Source organism: Rhamphochromis longiceps, linkage group LG18 (assembly GCF_057381845.1).
Source record: "Rhamphochromis longiceps isolate RC_006_pf linkage group LG18, R_longiceps_female_GT1.1, whole genome shotgun sequence".
Lineage (NCBI taxonomy): Eukaryota > Metazoa > Chordata > Actinopteri > Cichliformes > Cichlidae > Rhamphochromis > Rhamphochromis longiceps.
The window spans coordinates 20,066,737-20,089,159 of NC_140574.1; the positions used below are offsets into that span (position 1 = coordinate 20,066,737).

Genomic DNA, 22,423 nt, shown 5'->3' on the forward strand with positions numbered 1-22,423 from the left:
AGACTGTCCTCATGTTGGAAAGACAGACAGATGGAGGAATTAATGGAGAAAGGAAATGGGATAAAGAGGGAAGTGGGGCAGTTACATTTGAATGGATGGATGGATGGATGGATGGATGGATGGATGGATGGATGGACACCAGTTGGGCTAAAAAAAACAAACAAAACGGAGCCAGTGCTACAGTGTGACAAAACTGCAGTTCTTTGAAAAGTGTTGGTTCCAACACTGCTTGACCATTTTGCACAAAAAATGTTACTGCTCAAAGTTTGGACACATGCAGTATATTGCTTGCTGTGAAATTTTAGTTTCATATGTTACACTGTTTTTGTAGTATTTGTATTTATTTTTGTCCTAAGTCTCATCTACCCACCTTCTTTCTTTTTCTTTTCTTTTCTTTTTTTTTCATTGACATCTGAGGTCATGTTTGAACATGAATCACTCAAAAAGTATTAAAGATAGAACCCTGAAATTTTCACAGGTCTTTCTGATTGTAATGTTAAATTTCGATCTGTAATTTGAGATAGCTGCTTCAAAAAAGGTCTGAGGACTGGTTAGTTGAATTATGTATTTAAAAAGTTAAAGCAGTTCTGTGTAAGTCTCGTATTTGAGCACACACTAATAAAACAAATCACACTGCGAAGAGTAATTGTGTCAAGTTTTGAAAGTTATATAATTTGTAATCTAGGGTTTCACAGTATTGCACCATAAAACATGTATAGTCCATTTAACATCAAATTCTCAGTGTCATAAATGAAAATATTGCTATTTTGATTCAACTTTCATGCTGGTTTGAGCAAATCTGAACAGTTGGACCACAAAAAACCTAAAATATCAGGAGCTAGTCTATTTTAAAAAGACTGGAATTTCCAGATGGTACTGTAATTATAAGTGAAAACATTAGTTTGTTCAATGTTTTCATATTTTTCATTTTCCAGACCTTCTTTGTAAGCGTGCACATTGATGCACTTTCAGCTCTGAAACACAGGCAGGTTTAAAGCCTGTTACAAAATGTTATCTATAGCTAATTTTACCTTTTTTTTCTTTGCAACTCATCCTGTTGGACTTTCCATAAAGCTAGTGATGTGTTTTGATTGAAAGGTACTGTCCGCGAGGCCTCACCTTCCTAATTCAACTTACCGAACTGCTGTCCATTTTGTAGCATAGGAAATTTTTTGTACGCTTTGTAGTGCAGACTGTGGGTTCCAGTTTTGCTGTTTGAAATTCAAGTATTTTATTAACTCACCTACCTTATTAAAGTCACATAACAACTCCCTGTCATCCAAATATGGTTACTTTTGGCTCCAAAAGGCAACAATGAGGAAGCCAAAACACTAATGTAGATGTTTCAGTACTGCTGGTTGACATCAGAGTGACTAATCCCATCTTAATTTACAGTCTGTGAGAGAAATAGAAGATGGATGATGGATAATTGGCATATGAATGTATAAATGTGAAGGACAGTATAGAACAAATACGCCGTTATGATTTATTAGGTACCAATCATTCACTCCACTAATGGACAAGTGGAAGAGGGGGTGATTAAAAGTAAACTGACAGGCAAGATTAAATATCAATGAATGAAACAGATGGGATCTAAATAAAGGTGTAGAATTCAATATCTGCCATGACATAAACCATGATATATTTTCGATTATTGTAAAAGTGAGCTTTCTGGCTTTGGCGTCCAGTTGATTTGGAAACATAATTCAGCTGACTGCCAGTAATGACTCTAGACTGCAGGATAAAGCAGGGAAACCGATGGGCTTTCCACATGGGTCATTCGGCATTTCATTATGGCTTTCAAGCCAACACAAACCTAATTCAGAGTGTTCGTAAACACAGTCCTTCCTGACAATGACTTTCCTTTGAAAGCAACGCTGTGTTAGTAGTGTTTGCTGATATAATATTTGTTCACTCTGCCCACCTGTGTCCTGTTTATGAAACTTGGTATTTATGGCCTCCAGAAGCACTGGAGGAGCCCTCCAACGGTAACAAGAGAAATGTATTCGACCTGAGACAAGACTGTCTGGACTGGCAGACACTTTTCACTAAAGGCTGCTTGACAAGCTGTAAGGGATGATTGTGCATTTGTGTGTTTCTCTGTCAAAGCCTTTGAAACCTCACCTTGTTAAACAATCGGCCACAAGAATACAGAGAAAGAGGAGAAAAGGCAACTGCACATAAAAAGAAAAACAAACAGCTGCAGAGGAAAGCTTGTATCGGGAATACAGACTCCGAGAGAGAAATGTGAAGTAGAATAAGACCCGGTCAGTCTTTGCACATTTGCCCTATCCTCTCTAGAGAGCCATTAAATATCAGACAAAAGGCTGACTGTTTCACCGGATTTCAACTTTTGACTAATCTCTATGGAACAAACCGACAAGCCGGAGGATGAGAAGAGGTAAGGTCGTGCCTCATGTGTGGTTGCAAACTTCTAGACGTTCCTCTCCCTTCTTCTCTTCCTTTCACACATGGCAACTCGCAGACAGAACATGGAAACGAAAATGAATAAAACAAAGCTGAAAGCAATTATCGTCTGAGAGCAGAGCTCATATCTTCACGATTCTGTCTGTCTCCTACTGATACATAGACCACAAGGAGACCTCGATAAGGACCTCGCTTCATCAGAACCGCAGAGACTTAATTCCCCTCAGTGGGCTGACAGAAGAACCCAGTGAAAAGGCAATAATAAAGCAGCTAAATACCTGACATAGATTAGCTTTTCTAAAAATAAAAGTGTTTTCAGTAGCTTTGCAGTAAGGTCATTTTCAGGCGGTTTGAGTAAATAAAATGACTGATGTTTCCATGAAAGCAGTAACATTATGCAATGTGAACACATTTTATAAGCCACCCACTCAGGGTTGTGGGTCTCTCTCTCTCTCTATCATTTTGCATGGCTCAAGGCCCACATCTGTAGCTCATTTTGCGAGGGCTTCTGTGAATTCGCGGTGCCAGTACAGTAGCATTAAAGGTAAATCTACTGGATCAACAGTCCTGCGAGAACATTTCTCACCTCAGCACATAATTGAATACTAATAATTTTTGTTATTATCATAGAGGAAAATCTATGATGGCAGCTTCATTGTCAAACAGCACGGGATTGTCATGACAACAATCATATTCATGATATGAAATTAATATTTTTAATACACCGTTAGAAAAACTGAGGCTGTCACAGTTACTCTGATGGGAAAATAATCACACTGATCACATTTATACTACGTTACGACGATCTGTCTATTTATTTTTTTTAATTTATAAATGTTTACCTGAACGCATGTTCTTCATATTTCAATGAAATACACTAAGTATGCTTTGATTATGCAAATTAAGCATGAAATGCTCACAGGAAGTTGTTGATCATGTCAAATATCATCATAAATCAGTCTGTATCGCTTACCAAGTTTTACAAAACCTTCTCTTAAACCAAGTCCTGCAAAGCAAGCCCAGACTAACGCAAGAACAGCTTCAGTCCTGGGACACTTGATAAATTCTGGGTCTCACTTTAGCTCATTTGCTGTCATGTCTCATTATTGCCCCTCAAACCTTCTGAGTAAAAAAGAGGTAAACAGGGTTCTAAAAATAAGGGAAAGGCTAAAGGAAGGTAGAACAGACAAAAAGAAATGCACAAATAAAAATATCCTAAGCAAGAGTGAAGCAATATTTGAATCCTCCAAAAAAGAAAAGGAGCATATAGTTAACGTATCTAAGTTAGAAATGGCACTTAAAAATGAAAAGAATATGAATATGTCTTACCCTTGGGGGGAGCTTTGTTAACTTTCTCTCCTTTCTACCTTTCTTCTTTCTGACTTTTCTCTGACGGACCGAGTGTCACTCAGCAACTCTCTCTCTACCACCTGCTGACAGGCCAGGGCCAACGAGTCAAGGATCTCTGCACTGCCAGCGCTCTCTCCCTCCCTCCCTCCCTCTACAACTGTTAAAATCTCCTCTAAATGCCTGTAGGCCAATGGGCAGTTAGTTGGGGAGTGTCTGCTCTCCCCCATCCGCTCAAGTGATTAAAACAAAAATGGGGGACAAGAGAAGGAGATAATGAGTTGCATTTACTTCTGTTTACCTCGTGGCTCTTATCACTCATAGTTCTCATTCGTCTCAACACTCTCGTTCCTTTATTTTTTCCTCCCTGTGTGAGTTTAGTTACGCTAGCAGAGAGCCAGCAGCGGGAGTTAAATTTAATCTCTATAGCAGAGATGGTAGCATTTAAGACACAATAACTGAGTAGAGGTTGGGTCAAAAGGGGCAAAACTGAAGCCAAGAAAAACTCTGAGTGGGTTTAGGTTAGAAGAAGAAAACAACTTAAGTGTCAAAATTGTGCACAAGAATATACAAGAAGAACTAAAGGGGGGGGGGGGGGGGGGGATATTTAAAATGGCATGGATATAGCAGTGGCATACAGATTGTGTAACATTAAATGAAAAGAAAAGGAAAGACAGGGATATTTCCTGGAAAAAATATTGTCTTGGGGATGAGTTCTTGAGTGATAATAATCACTTTGCTGTTGGTTGGATGACTGGCAATTAGAAACCCCAAAGTCTTGATGTGATTTAAAATTTACATATTTTTCTCTCTGAAATATTTCTCACGTTATTTTCCTTTTCAATTTATTTCTGTGAAACGGGCCACCGCTAAGCATACTGTGAAGACACATAGCAACGCTAACTCTTTCAAGCCGACAGAAAAAACCACAAGCTTCAAAAACCTGCCTCCTCAGACTGTCATCACTTTAAAACATGCAATGAAAAAGTACTGCGTTTCAAGATGTTTCCTGTTAGCACAGAATAAAATGCAAAAGCTAAGTGCATCCATACAAGCGAGGGCAGAAAACACATCACCCGTTAACACTGCAACTGTTACTGAAGACCCCGTGTGTCACGGATGACAGCTTTAAGCTGACATAAGTAAGGTGTCAGATGTCTTTGGGGCACAGAGACCTGTGATCACATGTTTTCACCTTTGCTTTCTACTTTTTATTTTACATATTCACACACGAGGACCCCAGAATTCGATTTGGATCAGACTGAATATCCCACACCAAATATTCACTCCCTCGTTCGGTTTCATCATCCACCTCCTCCCTGAAGATCCACAGATCTATACAGATCTATAGATATGTTAACATGGTACAACTGCACAATTAGGTGCTCAATCTGAGCAGGTTTGTCTATTTAAGCAGCACTTGTTGCACCATGTATGTCATCACGAATGTAAAATGTTTCCTCAAAAACTGGAATTCTGGGCAACTCTTGAGAAAGAATAATGACTTAGAAATAACAAATAGTCTCCTTTAAATAATGATGTAAATTCAGTCTCCCATATAAATATATAAGGTCATAAGTATATAAGTATTTAACTCTATAAAAATTCACTGTGGGTTTGCTGTTGATGAATGGGTCAGATTTTTTCTTTTGTTTTGTTTTTTTAAATAGCATATATATAAATAGCAATATTTTCCAAATAACTAAAAAGACCAATGATAGTATTATTGTCACTTAAAGACAGCATAGCTACTGAAAGATAACATCTGTCCTTCAGCAGCGGTATCTCTGGTGCCGTTAGTGGCAAACTCCTCCCTGGATAATGGACAGAGATGAATGGCTCACCATATGCTCAATAATGGCGTAGTCATTACAGAGAATTTACCTTTCTTCCAGAAGTTAAGACGTAACCTTGGAACATCAGTATGTGTTGCTGAGCCTTAGATTTGGTTCTATAACAGGGCTTTCTAGCCCTCTTTCAAACTTGCATTAGCAGACAACTGTGAATCTAGGACACTTTCAATTACACTATGCCTCCAGAGTAAAGCCAACAGTGATTAATTAAGTTGTCTTGACTTTCTTTTTATCAAGCTGAAAGATTCCTTTCAACTCGTACAAAGCTCTTCGGTCCTTGTTATTAGAAAAAGGCATATGTAGATATGAATCAGGGTTTTTTTTAATTAATTTCGTCAGAGTGCAGAGTAAAATCATGAGAATAAGATTTGTATGGAAGAAAAAAAAGAGTCTGATCTGATATCCCCAATGACAAAAAATACTTCTTTTAAAAACTGCCTCTTGTGTCTCGTATGGCCATAGACATCCCAGAGAGAACATATACATATTTGTTTTCTTTCTGGGAGATAATCCATTTATTTGGTATTTCCTCCGCTAAATTTAGAGTATTTCTCCTGCATCTGCAGTATTTGTTGTACTAAGCCCTATAGCTTGTGGCTGTAGTATCAAATTGATATGCCAGTGGTATCTAGCTTCTCATTAGCATGGAAGAAAAACACATTTTCCCTAATGCCATTCTAATTTTAACCTCCTGAGACTGGAGATCTTGTTTGCGATGTATTTATTTAAAGTTCTCTTAGCTATTTGAGATTGTTTGGACTCGATAAGTATAAAAACTATTTTATTCCTTCCTAGTTAAATTTACCCTTTTTAATTTTTCATATTTATTTCCTTTCTTATTCATAGCCTTTTCCTTTTTTGTTTTCTTTAGGTCACGAGCAGTTGTCCAAGCATTTCACTACATATCGTACTGTGTATGACTGTGTACGTGACAAATAAAAATTTGAATTTGAATTTGAATTTGAAACTATGCATTATCTTTGAACCAAAAGTATGACCTCATATAGAGACAATGGGTTTATTTTAAAATAACCATTGTTGTTATCAAACTATTGGACATTTTATGGAGCAGAATAAAGTATAACAAAAGCTCAAATGTAATGTTAAATTTAAATATGTTATAATAAGCAACATACATGGTAACGTAGTATTTATTGTGAAAACTGTGACGAGTCAGAGAAATCAACTAGAGGTTACACACTGAACCATGTATTACAGTAGGCAATACTGTAACACCATTATTATCAGGTCTTTTTACCTTCGGTCATTTAGCACTGCATGAAATGTTCCTTCTCTTAAATTGTGTTTGTAGGAACACAACAAATGTCACAATCAGGGGCATGCATGCAAAGATTCACTTGCCAAAAATTTAGCTGTAAATGTCATGAAGCATTACTGTTGTGTTTCTGCTGACAAACCCCTTAACAAGTGACTGATTTTGGTAAATTCAGTGCATCATAAATGGCATAACTGCTTCCTAACGATGGAAACAGTTTTCGTTGCTTTCCTCTGTACTTATTACAAAAATTGCAACTTCTTCTGAGTCATTTTCTGTTTGTTAGCAATTGCTTTCAAGGATTTTGTAAAGAAAGAGTCAGACAAAAGTATCTGAACGGACTTTAATACTAAAACGTAACAATCAACTTCTTCTCATTTTTAATTCACAAATCTATTTAATATCAAAACAAGAAAGACCTCCATCTTTTGGATGCATAAATGTTACAAAAAAGTCTGCAAATGGAACTTTAAAGTCTATCCATACGCTTTGTTGTGGGGGCATGCTGTGCGGGAGGTGATGAGATTTGCATAGCTTCATAGGACAAAGAGAAACTATTTCATGCATGTCACTATAAAAGTTGACGGTGTGACCGTTTCAATTTTGCATTTTTGTACACTGTGAATTTTTCCCATGCTGGGAAATATACGCCACACTAACAGCAGATGTAAAAGAACTTTTCCCAGCAGGATTAATTTCATTTTATGGTTTCTTTAATGCGATGCATGTCTTTGCTCCTGTTCTGTATTATTTCTTTGGGAAAAAAGAAAAACTCTGAACTGTCTTTAGAAGAACCCACGCACCTCTGGTCCTCAAATGAGTTAGCCTGCATGGGATAAAAATGCATCAGGGTGTATGTCAATTCTCATTCGCCCTGTGTGTGTACGTTGACATGTAATATGAAAGATGTAAATGAAAGCTTTCTGAAGGTAAGAAATATAAAAGTACTAGTCTAGTCTGCCTAATTGGACATGGAAACTCCTCATCTTCAACCTGAGCTTAATAATGGAGACAATTCAAAAACAATGCCTGAAAACAACAACAGCAATAACCTTACTTTGTGTTTTGTTCATGACAGTGGAAAATCTTGGCTTTAACATCGCAGTTATTTTTCAATTAGGATAGGGTCTGGTAAGCAGGATTAGTCATGGCTTGTGGTTTGCATTTTTTCCTCATGTTTTTAAAACAAGTGCAAATATGAGTTTCAAGCACACGGTGAGAAATCATTATGAGATTATGTGAAGACAGACATATTTTGTTGCAGCTGACATTACAGTACGTGAGATTCTCTGTTAGTACGCTTGATTGAACTGACAGGTAACATTTCTGTCACAAGGTGTAGCAAAAACAAGAGAATTGTCAAACCACAAACATTTTTTTATGATGCTTTTGTTAGGACGCCTGGGTCGTTGACCCATGTTTGAGTTTATTATATTAGTTATCATTTCTAGTCTTTGGTTTCTTTGTCTGTGTTCTGTCTTATGGTTTACGTCTCGGTTTTCTCTGTTGCAGTCCCTGCGTGTGAGTCTGTGTCTTTAGTTCAGTCTGTGTTGTTTCCTGCTTTATTTTGAAGGTCCATGGTCGTGTCCAAATTCATGGGCTGCATCCTCCTGAGGACCCGGCCTTCGCGGTCTACGTGGGCCGGGTCCTCAGAAGGTCGGGTAGGCCGGAAGTAAACGGCCGTGAAATTGGACGGTCTAGCCTTCTGATTAGCGTCACCGCTGTCTCGGTGGAGTTTAATAAACTCAGCCGTCTGCTCCTTGCTATCTAAAATATAACAGGACACTGGCGTAAATTCTCGACTGTCTCATACTTCTGTTTAATCAGTTTTCTGTTTGACGTTTAGTCAGCTGTGTAAAAACCAAGGAGGAACCCACCCAGGGGATTAATAAAGTTTTATTTTATCTAATCTTATCTAATAACTTTAATCTCAGCCAAACCGATTTACTCACAAACAAACAAAACACTGAAAAAAGCCCAACAATAACATTTTTAGGTTGTCTAAGTGACTTATATATTACGTTTAACCCGAGCAGCGAAAGTCCGCGGTGATCTGAAAATGATGTGCCGGGAGTTGTGCCGTTCTCGGCCGCATCAGTAACCCTTGAGCTCCCGGCTAGCTATCGAGCTGGTGGGTAGCAGACACCTCCGAAAACGTCGAAGCACTTTTGCAAATATGCGATATCTTGATAAACCGAGCAGATATTTGATGTTTACACAGCTACTTCCTCGCCTGAAAAAATGTTAAAAGTTTATTTTGTGACCCAGAAAGATTAGTATGAGTAATTTTAAAACTTAGTAGCGGCCGCCATTGTTGGAAACTGGAGTTTGGCTGGGCCGCGCTATGAATTCTGGGATATGGTAGGCCACGAAGGACACACCCGACCCATCCTTAAAATTCGGGGAAAAGGAGGACGCATTTGTTGGCTACATTCGGAGGAGTCTACGAATTTGGACAGCCTTCGGCTGTCACGGTCCGCTGTGACAGACCGTGTGGAGAGTGCGTGGAGGACTCAGGTGCGGACACGAGTGACACGGGAGTAAACTTTAAACAAAAGCGAGCCTTTTATTGTGGCTGGTAACGCAAGAGAAACAAACAAGAATAAGGGCAGCTCAAAAGCAATAACTAAACAGAAACCTAAACTGGGAATGAACTAAGGTAAGGCTATGAATACAACAGACCGGGCATGGAAACATGGAGGGTGGGAACACAGACGACGCGACACAGACTGTATGAAACACAGAGACTAAATACACATGAGGGATGATCAGGGGAAGTGGATGCACACGGGGAACACAGGTGACACTGATAATCATAACAAGACACGGCAGGAGTGAACGTAACACTGATGGGAGATTGGCAAAGTAAAACAGGAAGTACACAGAGGTTCAAACAGGAGGAGAGAGAGCACGGGGAGAACGCAGACATAACGGGCTGGGGGAAACATAGAATAAAACACAAAGAGAGACGAGGGCTCATAAATACACAGAGGGGCACACAGGGGGTAAGAGTCACGAAGGGAAAACACATAAGGAACAACGTAACAGATCAACCCAGGAAGCATGGCCTAAATAAAGAACAAAATACAAAAATACATGAAAACTAAGAATACTGGGCCCACATGGCCCAGGACCATGACATCACCCCCCCCTAAAGGGCTGGCTCCCGACAGCCCAAACCCGAGAAACAAAACAAAAACAGAAAACAACCCACCCAGGGCGGGAGGCGGGGGACCAGGACGGAGGGACCAGAACGGGAAACAAAAACAAACAGAAAACACAGGAGCACATGACTATAGTCCAAATAAGGTTCAGGGGGCCGACCCAGAGCCCACAGGCACAAGAGTTCACGGGTCACACGGTCGGGGGGCCGACCAGGCGGGTGGCACAGGTGACAGAGCTGGTCCGGAGGCCGGCCGCACGGAAGGCAGCGGCGGCGGCGAAGGAGACGACGGTAATGTTAAATTTAAATATGTTATAATAAGCAACATACATGGTAACGTAGTATTTATTGTGAAAACTGTGACGAGTCAGAGAAATCAACTAGAGGTTACACACTGAACCATGTATTACAGTAGGCAATACTGTAACACCATTATTATCAGGTCTTTTTACCTTCGGTCATTTAGCACTGCATGAAATGTTCCTTCTCTTAAATTGTGTTTGTAGGAACACAACAAATGTCACAATCAGGGGCATGCATGCAAAGATTCACTTGCCAAAAATTTAGCTGTAAATGTCATGAAGCATTACTGTTGTGTTTCTGCTGACAAACCCCTTAACAAGTGACTGATTTTGGTAAATTCAGTGCATCATAAATGGCATAACTGCTTCCTAACGATGGAAACAGTTTTCGTTGCTTTCCTCTGTACTTATTACAAAAATTGCAACTTCTTCTGAGTCATTTTCTGTTTGTTAGCAATTGCTTTCAAGGATTTTGTAAAGAAAGAGTCAGACAAAAGTATCTGAACGGACTTTAATACTAAAACGTAACAATCAACTTCTTCTCATTTTTAATTCACAAATCTATTTAATATCAAAACAAGAAAGACCTCCATCTTTTGGATGCATAAATGTTACAAAAAAGTCTGCAAATGGAACTTTAAAGTCTATCCATACGCTTTGTTGTGGGGGCATGCTGTGCGGGAGGTGATGAGATTTGCATAGCTTCATAGGACAAAGAGAAACTATTTCATGCATGTCACTATAAAAGTTGACGGTGTGACCGTTTAAATTTTGCATTTTTGTACACTGTGAATTTTTCCCATGCTGGGAAATATACGCCACACTAACAGCAGATGTAAAAGAACTTTTCCCAGCAGGATTAATTTCATTTTATGGTTTCTTTAATGCGATGCATGTCTTTGCTCCTGTTCTGTATTATTTCTTTGGGAAAAAAGAAAAACTCTGAACTGTCTTTAGAAGAACCCACGCACCTCTGGTCCTCAAATGAGTTAGCCTGCATGGGATAAAAATGCATCAGGGTGTATGTCAATTCTCATTCGCCCTGTGTGTGTACGTTGACATGTAATATGAAAGATGTAAATGAAAGCTTTCTGAAGGTAAGAAATATAAAAGTACTAGTCTAGTCTGCCTAATTGGACATGGAAACTCCTCATCTTCAACCTGAGCTTAATAATGGAGACAATTCAAAAACAATGCCTGAAAACAACAACAGCAATAACCTTACTTTGTGTTTTGTTCATGACAGTGGAAAATCTTGGCTTTAACATCGCAGTTATTTTTCAATTAGGATAGGGTCTGGTAAGCAGGATTAGTCATGGCTTGTGGTTTGCATTTTTTCCTCATGTTTTTAAAACAAGTGCAAATATGAGTTTCAAGCACACGGTGAGAAATCATTATGAGATTATGTGAAGACAGACATATTTTGTTGCAGCTGACATTACAGTACGTGAGATTCTCTGTTAGTACGCTTGATTGAACTGACAGGTAACATTTCTGTCACAAGGTGTAGCAAAAACAAGAGAATTGTCAAACCACAAACATTTTTTTATGATGCTTTTGTTAGGACGCCTGGGTCGTTGACCCATGTTTGAGTTTATTATATTAGTTATCATTTCTAGTCTTTGGTTTCTTTGTCTGTGTTCTGTCTTATGGTTTACGTCTCGGTTTCCTCTGTTGCAGTCCCTGCGTGTGAGTCTGTGTCTTTAGTTCAGTCTGTGTTGTTTCCTGCTTTATTTTGAAGGTCCATGGTCGTGTCCAAATTCATGGGCTGCATCCTCCTGAGGACCCGGCCTTCGCGGTCTACGTGGGCCGGGTCCTCAGAAGGTCGGGTAGGCCGGAAGTAAACGGCCGTGAAATTGGACGGTCTAGCCTTCTGATTAGCGTCACCGCTGTCTCGGTGGAGTTTAATAAACTCAGCCGTCTGCTCCTTGCTATCTAAAATATAACAGGACACTGGCGTAAATTCTCGACTGTCTCATACTTCTGTTTAATCAGTTTTCTGTTTGACGTTTAGTCAGCTGTGTAAAAACCAAGGAGGAACCCACCCAGGGGATTAATAAAGTTTTATTTTATCTAATCTTATCTAATAACTTTAATCTCAGCCAAACCGATTTACTCACAAACAAACAAAACACTGAAAAAAGCCCAACAATAACATTTTTAGGTTGTCTAAGTGACTTATATATTACGTTTAACCCGAGCAGCGAAAGTCCGCGGTGATCTGAAAATGATGTGCCGGGAGTTGTGCCGTTCTCGGCCGCATCAGTAACCCTCGAGCTCCCGGCTAGCTATCGAGCTGGTGGGTAGCAGACACCTCCGAAAACGTCGAAGCACTTTTGCAAATATGCGATATCTTGATAAACCGAGCAGATATTTGATGTTTACACAGCTACTTCCTCGCCTGAAAAAATGTTAAAAGTTTATTTTGTGACCCAGAAAGATTAGTATGAGTAATTTTAAAACTTAGTAGCGGCCGCCATTGTTGGAAACTGGAGTTTGGCTGGGCCGCGCTATGAATTCTGGGATATGGTAGGCCACGAAGGACACACCCGACCCATCCTTAAAATTCGGGGAAAAGGAGGACGCATTTGTTGGCTACATTCGGAGGAGTCTACGAATTTGGACAGCCTTCGGCTGTCACGGTCCGCTGTGACAGACCGTGTGGAGAGTGCGTGGAGGACTCAGGTGCGGACACGAGTGACACGGGAGTAAACTTTAAACAAAAGCGAGCCTTTTATTGTGGCTGGTAACGCAAGAGAAACAAACAAGAATAAGGGCAGCTCAAAAGCAATAACTAAACAGAAACCTAAACTGGGAATGAACTAAGGTAAGGCTATGAATACAACAGACCGGGCATGGAAACATGGAGGGTGGGAACACAGACGACGCGACACAGACTGTATGAAACACAGAGACTAAATACACATGAGGGATGATCAGGGGAAGTGGATGCACACGGGGAACACAGGTGACACTGATAATCATAACAAGACACGGCAGGAGTGAACGTAACACTGATGGGAGATGGGCAAAGTAAAACAGGAAGTACACAGAGGTTCAAACAGGAGGAGAGAGAGCACGGGGAGAACACAGACATAACGGGCTGGGGGAAACATAGAATAAAACACAAAGAGAGACGAGGGCTCATAAATACACAGAGGGGCACACAGGGGGTAAGAGTCACGAAGGGAAAACACATAAGGAACAACGTAACAGATCAACCCAGGAAGCATGGCCTAAATAAAGAACAAAATACAAAAATACATGAAAACTAAGAATACTGGGCCCACATGGCCCAGGACCATGACATCGGCGCGTCGCTGTGACGTAATAGGTCTACAAATGCGGCCTCAGGAATTTGGACACGACCCATGTCTGATGTTAATGTATCTGGTTTTGCTTCCCCTGTTTCGTTAGGCCTGATTTGCCCCAGCTGTGTTTCCCTCCTGTTACCCATTCCCTGATTGCTCCCTCTGTGTATTTAAGCCCTGTGTTTCTCTGTGTCTATGTTGTGATCTACCCTTATCTTGCTGTGTGTTCGGTCTGTGTAAGTGTGTTTTGTAGTCTCAGTTTTGTTACCCTTTTGAGTTCACGTTTGTCTCTGGAGTCTGCACTTTGTGTCCTTTTCCTGCCTGCACACAACCTTCACATAACAGAAGATCGCGACCAGAACATGGACCCCACAGACTCTTTTTCCTCGGAGTTCAACGCCGAGATAATGCGGATGGTGAGTCTGCTCAACCGCATTGCCCAGTCACAGGATTTACGGACTATGGCAGTCGGGCTAAGTACAGTAGATGCCATCATTAGGCATAACCCTCAGCTTACTCAGTTTGCTAAGGACACTAAGTTGGAGAGAGCAAGTCAGTGCTGGTGAGCTTGCTCTCTCACTCACTAAATCTTCCCCATCGCTGCTTCAGCAAGACACACACTCTCCACCTGCCTCTACGCTGCTATGGACCTCCTCTCCTTTCACACGCCAGTCGGGACCTTGTTCACCTGTCCATTCACCAGCCTTGTTACCCTTTTGAGTTCAGCATTAAAGCTGTTTAAGTTCACATTTGTCTCCGGAGTCTGCACTTTGGGTCCTTTTCCTGCCTGCACACAGCCGTTCCATAACAGCTTTACTTTTTTAAAGTAAGCTAAAAAGCATTCTTTTGGCATTTCTGGTGGCTAGTTGTTATGTATCTTTCACAGATGAGCAAGGATCATAACAAGACTAATGTATAACACTTAAAACAACAATAATAAAAAAATATTAGCAGCAATATTTCTTAATTCCCAAAACAGCATTAAAATCATAAAAAAGGCAACATTCTGTGGCAGGAAGCTTTGGAAGAAGAGCAATAAGAGGATAAAATAAAAAGCGTCATAACTGCACATCCTCATAACACAAAGACTTTTTTGATGGTGGTTATAGAGTGTTACTAATTTAGTTCTGCAAGAGCATGAAATGTTAATATTTTTCTGTGTCTTACCCGCAAGCCTTGAATCAGGGTTTCACTTAACCCTTGTGTGGTGTTCGTATTTTTGTTACTCAGCCAGTGTTCATGGGTCTGGTGGACCCGCTAGAGTTTTGGCTTTCCAAATTAACACTATCAAACAATTTTATGTTAAATTACTCAACAGATGTTTACTTCATCCCAATTACAAGACATATGAACAGCAAACATGGTTAATTTTTTCCCTTTACCTTTGTTAGATCACATTTATGAATTAATGTGCTTCTCGTTTTTCTTTTATATAAAATGTTATAAATAAATCAGTTATAATCAAGTGGAGTGAGTGGAAAGACACAACACATTTACACGTGAAAAAATAATTAATTGTTTAATTTTTCTTTTGAAAAAAACTGAACACGGGTCTCACAGACCCGAACACCATACAAGGGTTAAGGTTAAGACAGATTTAGGTAATATTCTGTGTCTAGAAATCATAAAGTGTTGATGTCAGGATCTTCCGTCCTGCCATATTCCCTTAAACAGATTTTGGATTCAATTTGATGGCTACCTTTTTTCACTGTTTTCACTTACAGCCAAGATAAATAGCAGCTGTCAGCATAATCATGTAATTCTTGGAAGAAAAATCTTGCAAAATATTTTTTAAGCTGCTCCAATACTCTCTTGCAAGTACCCTGATACATAAAACATGCCAAAGATGACATTAACTGAGCTTATGACAACATTATTTATTAATACATACGACATCATTTAATCCAAAGCTATATAAAAATTTTAGGTTTTTTTTTTTTTTTAATTCCATATTTGCAAATCTGCGCACTTACTAGAAAATGAGTTTGCAGTTATAAATTTGATATAATAAATTAGAAAACAACTGCTCTCCTAATATTGGTGGCTGTGACATCTTTGGTTGACCAAAAGTATAGTTCAACTCTTTATGAAGTTTGCTTCATTTTATATTATATTCAATAAATATGTTGTAATATTAAAATATTATACAGTGACAATGACAATTTAACACATATAAATGGATGCATTTGCTGACCATATATCTTCCTCCTGCTCGCTGAAAATTGGCTCATTGTCTCCTTTCCAGTAAGGTGGTGACTATTAAGGATAGTCATCATACAACATTATGACTGCAGACCACTTGTATTGCTTGTGGCACATTGCATGTAGCAATACTTACTATAGATTCAGAAAGGTATGTTTTTGTACAAAAGTATGAGATCTGAGACACAGAAAGACCTTAGTTCAGTTTGAGCATTATTCAAGCTAACTGAATGAAGAGTGAGGTGGACAGTCTTTGAAAGGTGTACCAGGTGAGCATTTTTATGTACTTTGTTAACCCTTTTTGTGTCTACACTTAGGTTAGTACAGAAACGTTGGCTAAGTGTAGACACAAAAAGGGCTAACAAAGTACATAAAAATGCTCACCTGGTACACCTTTCAAAGACTGTCCACCTCACTCTTCATTCAGTTAGCTTGAATAATGCTCAAGCTGAACTAAGCTATTTCTGTGTCGCAGATCTTATACTTTTGTATATAAACTTGCATTTTCTTTTAACTTCCTGGCAGGTATTCTATACATAGGTTAGTACAGAAACGTTGGCTATGTATAGAATACCTGCCAGGAAGCTAAAAGAAAATGCAAGTTTATATACAAAAGTATAAGATCTGCGACACAGAAATAGCTTAGCATAAACTCTGATGGGTGTTTTTGGGTCTGCCTAAAGGTATCAAAACGCACATACCAGCACCTCTGAAGCTCTATCTAATTAAGTCAATCAAATAGATATTAAACTAAATAATGGAAACTGCAAGAACTCTACAGAAAAACTCAGTTTCTTGTTTTTTATGCTATGCTAAGCTAACAGGTTAGCTCAGAATAGCATTGTTAGTCATCCCTTCTTTTAACTTTCAGCAAGAACATCAAACTGTTTACTCAACATTACTAAACTTTAAAAGGTTTCATTAGAATCTACTGAGAAGGTTTAGCACCCATCATGAAAACATTTAGCCTTTAGAAGTTTATCAGAACTTGAGAACTTAAAATTGTCTGAGGCTTGCAACCACATTAGTGTAAATACGTTTGATCAGCATCAGACATTTATAACGACAGCTTGTAATTCTGTTCTTAAACAACCATTTTAGTAATGAAGACCTGAACCCTCATTGCTCCATATAAATATACAAAAAGCACATTAACTCTACCCTTTGAATCATATGGCACATTTAGTCATGCACACGCTAACAGAAACGCTGAATGCGTGTCTCCTCATGGATCTGGAAGCTGTTGATTGAGAGCACTGATTTGAGCTGAGGGGGAGCTACACTATGAAGGCCTGTTGTGAAATGAGGACTGACAGATAGGTCCAAATAGCACCCTCAGATATCTAACACATGAAATGTGTTTAAAGACCTACTAAATGCCTGGCTTGTCTGAGGGTAATTATGGTAGATAAAAACAGCCAACTCAGAGCTGACAATTTTCCATCATTGTGGTTAAAAAGCAGATTTTTCCATTTCTACTAAAAAAAGAAAAACGCCAAAAAACAGGCAAAACGTTTGCTCCTTGTTTACATAGAAATGACAAGATCGTATCAGGGGAATTGTAGCCAACACTAGCTTCAGAGTCATTTTCTACATGTTTACAGTTGTCAAAGGTCTTGGTGTGTGACTTTGGTGGAAAGCAGATTAGATGAGAAAACTACCATACATGTAGATAAAGCTGAAGTCATTTCAGGGAAAACAGATTAAAGCCATATGAAAGTTTTGCTGAATGTGTTTCCTTAAGAGCCCATGTTGTGCGGTTAGACATTTTTAATTCCTTCCACATTTGGGATATATGGTACGAACACTTGCGGACACTCATACACCAGCGTAACACACATTCAAACTGTTATCTCCAGTGATCTTTAACACACACCACAGTAAAGCTTTAGTTCTTTTCCAACCACAGAAAGTGGTAAATACAACATATGTGGAGTAACTGTTTGTCTACATCGTGATTAGCGGCTGAAGCTATTCGACTTCTGGTGAGCAATCAACATATTTCTTTTTTTATTTTGGCTTCTGTTTTGTTAGATAGTGTATTGCAAAGTGCTGAAAATGATCTGACAACATGTTGCTACGGCTGTGATCTGGCATCAGACCTGTGATCTGTCAGAAGTCTTGTGACACATATGCTTTGCCTCACAAAACCATTTCTAAAACCATTAACAAAAATATGAATACATTTGTCACTCTAAATTTTACACAAAGAAAAAAACACTACGGTAAAAATTACTTGGCACTTACATGCGCTTTGATTCATAAAATAAGATGAAGCTGCCATCAGAATGATAATTAATGAGTCCTAATTCATATAGAGGGAGTCAGTGAAGCGTATTTGAAAACGAGTTAATTGGATCAGACAGGGGAAGTCGAGCAGCAGCGTGACAGATGAGTTGGTGTCAGCAGCTGTTACAGAGCTTCCTGGGCTAATGTGGATACCAGTCATCAGGGTCTGGTCCTCCTGTGCATGTGTCGCCGTGGGGAGACCTGACCTCCATTCACCCAGCTGACATAACTTAGCACTCCTTATGCTTTCTGATCTTAAAGACGCGACAGCAGTGAGCTGGCCTCAGGAGAAGAGAGAAAAGGTGAGAATTAAAAGTGGGACAAGCTGGAGCAGGAAAACTTACATCACTTCTTGTAAAAACTGGAGGTTAATTCTCTTTTTACAGCATAAATAGTCATGGAGTACTATTTTGTGGCTTCCTCTATAAAATGTATCCAACCAGGGAAATTACCAGACTTACCGTAATGTCTTTATGGAATGTGTGACAAATTGTCACCAATTTCATATATGCATATATATATATATATATATATATATATATATATATATATATATATATATATATATATATATATATATATATATATGGCTTTATCTTCTCTTTGCTAAGATAATGCATTTTAAAAGACAGTAAGTATGAGTTAAGCAGGGCCAAGACTTCAAGGCTTTCTACTTGGAAAGAGAGGCACTTTTTAACAGGGGCAAATAACACACTACCTTCATTCTTGCAGAAGAATTAGAAACCCCTTATTCTTTGGCTATATCAATATGGTTCAACTGCAAACACAGAAAAAGCGAGGTCACACGAAAGAAGACTTCTTCTAACACTGACACATAGGAAATTATTTCAGCCTTGTAATTCGTCACCAGCAGTCTCGGTACAAGAAGGATGTGCGGTCAAAGCTTGTGCACTATACCTCCTATAGGGTGGCTGATGGCCCTGTGAGTATAATCACAGATGTGTTTTTACCCTTCTCTTCCCTTCTCTACCAAAGCAACGAGTCCATTCAAATCCAAAGTTCTTCTTTTTTTCCATCTTCCCAATGAACTAAATATCAAATCTCCAAATCACAGGAAAGAGGAGTATTGGAAATAAATTCAGACTTTATAAGTTTACGCAACAGACCTTTTAATCCCACAACAACCAGCACTGCTTGGAGAGGTGAATTGTGACTTTAGAAAAAAGACTCCCCTAGGTTGAGTATTACTAAATGTAGCATATCTGCAGATGGGACTCAAAATACTAACTTTTCCCCTTCTTATGGTGTTGTGATTGACAATATTAAGTTGGTGACTCATCAGCCAGGACAAAATAATGATAAAGTTGCATAACACTCATGCTAACACTATCCAGACTGGAAGAGAGTTGTGATGTAAGTACACACAGATAAATCAAGTTTCAGTAAATTATCATCTTCATTTCAATCATATTATTTATGCATCTGCTATACCCTGAATTTAAAAATAAATCTTTGGCCTAACACTGATTAAAAGTGCCACATACTGGTATTAATATGTTAGGTATGTATGTGTACTAACTTTACTATAAACTTTCATACATTTTTTATTAAAATAAAACCAAAATCTTTTTTTCACTCCCCTTTATTAAAGGCTCAATTCCATTTAACTGCAAATCATTGTTATGTACTTTATTAACCTTAAATGTCTGTCTGGCATCTGGACTAACCTATACATAGCATACTTGCCTGCAAGCTGAATGGTCTGTCCCTCCTGGGGGAATGCTGGACATTCCTGAGCAATGCAAAGCAGGGACCTCCAAGTCAGTCAGGTTATGGCCTCTTGCTAAATGAGCTGTATCTGGTTCAAATGCACACTGATTACTGAGAAGCAACAGAGTTTCCATGCTGAAATGCCACTAAAGAGAAGATATTTTAACACCTATCCTGATGCAGTAACACGAACAGTGTCTATGTTGCTTGATTGTTTTTGTTGTTGTTGTTGTTTTTGTTTCTTTTACAGAAATGTGGAATTCTGAAAATCAGTTCGTAGACGTAAGAATCTTTTTTGATTAAAATGCAGTCACTGTGGAACAAAACCTTATCAGTGTTTATCTCAATAATGTGTTTATTTGTGAAATTTTAGAAGGCTTCAAGGATCATTTTCTCCCCTAATTTTGCAGATTCTCTCACATCTTAAGGCAAGTGTTCACATTGCTTAAATATACTGTAGACTTCTGCATGAGTTTCCGTGATCAAAAATCCAGCCTGAAAGGTTTGCTTTGTCAAAGATTTATTAAAGTGCCTTTAAATGCAGTAGCATATGCTTGGTTCTTTTCATTTGGGGGGGGGAGGAATGCCCAAGACATCCGGTTCCGAATAAAGGAGCGGTTGAAAACTTGAAAACTGTGGCTGAGATTGTAAAGTTTATAACATCTGTAGGCGAAAGAGTTATTTATTTAACTCTGCCAGAGAAACACAGCAAATGTCTCACTGTTACAGTTTTTCCTTCGTGCTCCATTTACAGTACTACATGCATTTGATTGTTATTTCATAGAAATGGTGTAATTTCTAAAATGAACTGAAATCAGTTTACAGTATCACAGAATGTACCATATGTGTAATGGCTGGTCTTTCAACACAGAATTCTTTCTTGACGTTAAATGACTATGGTGTGTTTAGAGAAGCTATAAAGAGGCACACGAAAGTAGACTATGTAGATTACTTTCATTTAGAAGAAATGAAAGCACAGAGAAAATTGTCTACAACTTGAAATTGAGTGAGTTGCATTATTTTGCAACACACACACATATATATATAATAGCATATATATATTGCCAGAGATTTTTGATTTTTCAGCTGCACATGATGTGAATATCCTGTTCTAGCACATCCCAAAAATATTCTTTTGCATTGAGATCTGATGAATGTGAAGGCCATTTAAAGATACCAGCATGCTATTAAAGTTTGTGAAAGGCCGCATTATCCTGCTGAAAATATAAGACGACTACACTGTTGTCATGAATGCATGGCCATAGTCAGCAATAATACTCAGCCGTGGCATTAAGTTATATGATAACCAGCTGAGTCTCATGCTCTTCTGCTGCAGTCTTCTGCGGCTGTAGCCCATCTGCTTTAAGGTTCCATCTATAATGCATTCAGAGATGCTCTTCTGTATAATTTGGCTATGATAAGTATTTATTAAAGGTACTGCTGACTGAAACAGTCTGGCAACCACCTCTGACCCAGAGAACTGTTCTACTGGATCTACTGGTGACTGTGTAGATCATTTGATTGAACTCACTGTCATGTTTCGAAACAAGTCTGAGCTTTGTGAATTTGCATGTTATCCTGCTGGAAGCAGCCACGGGACACTTTGGTGATAAATGGTCAGAGACCACACTCAGGTAGGCTGTGGTGCTGCTTAGTTGATTCTGAGGTACCCAAAATGTTCCACAAAATATCCCCCACTCCATAAAGCGACCAATACACTGTTGATACAAACCAGGACGGATCCATACTTTGATATTGTTTACACAATATCAAATGTGGAAGCAGAAATCAAGATTCATCAAACCAGCTGAAAACTGTGGACAAATTTCCTTTCTTAGATGATAGGATTGGTACCCTGTGTAGTTTTCTGCTGCTGTAGCCCATCTGCTTCATGCTTTGACCTATTGTGCCTTCAGAGATGTTCTTTTACATACCTTGGTTATTTAACTGCTACCTTACTGCTGCCTTCCTATCAGGCTGGAGCCTTGAGACGACTGTTGTTGTGATGTGGAGCTTTATAGATAAAATAGAACTAAAGCAGTCTGTTAAGTGTATTTTTTTTTTCCAAGAATAAAATATAGTTATTTGTTTATTAATTTCAGTTTTCAGTTTACATGACATACCTGAAATGAGCTAAATTATGAATAAAAGTATGACTGACTGACTATGTTTCCAATTGGCCACATCTTTAAGCAGATGAGGGACGCAATTCATCTTTGATTTCATATCACGGTCACATAAAAATAATATTTGATATAGGAATAGCTATGATAAGGAATTGCTGGATATGACTGCATTCAAACTAGTGTCTAATATTTGAGCTGCCAAAGGGCTGCAGTGCAGTTTATTTATACGGGCTGTGTATGAATAATGTTCACAAGACATGTTGACACAGGTCAAATGTGGGAAAACCAATCCAGTAAGAAGAAAAATGACACTTTGTTTATTGCCTACAAGCTTTGGAAATATCATTCTGATCAGACGTGCGGACACAGTCGTTTCTACCCAGGAATCTGATGTGG

At 38.8% G+C, this 22,423-nt stretch overlaps 1 protein-coding gene across 5 annotated transcripts in view; it reads right to left on the minus strand.

The window, feature by feature from the left end:
• tnn (tenascin N) overlaps positions 1-3,900 on the minus strand; it is a 41,100-nt gene extending 37,200 nt beyond the window's left edge. For all 5 annotated transcript variants that reach the window (XM_085389158.1, XM_085389161.1, XM_085389160.1 and 2 more), the window contains exon 1: positions 3,757-3,900. The gene's annotated coding sequence lies outside the window, so the exon portion shown is untranslated. The remainder of the gene's footprint in view (positions 1-3,756) is intronic.
• Between the last annotated feature and the right edge of the window lie 18,523 nt (positions 3,901-22,423).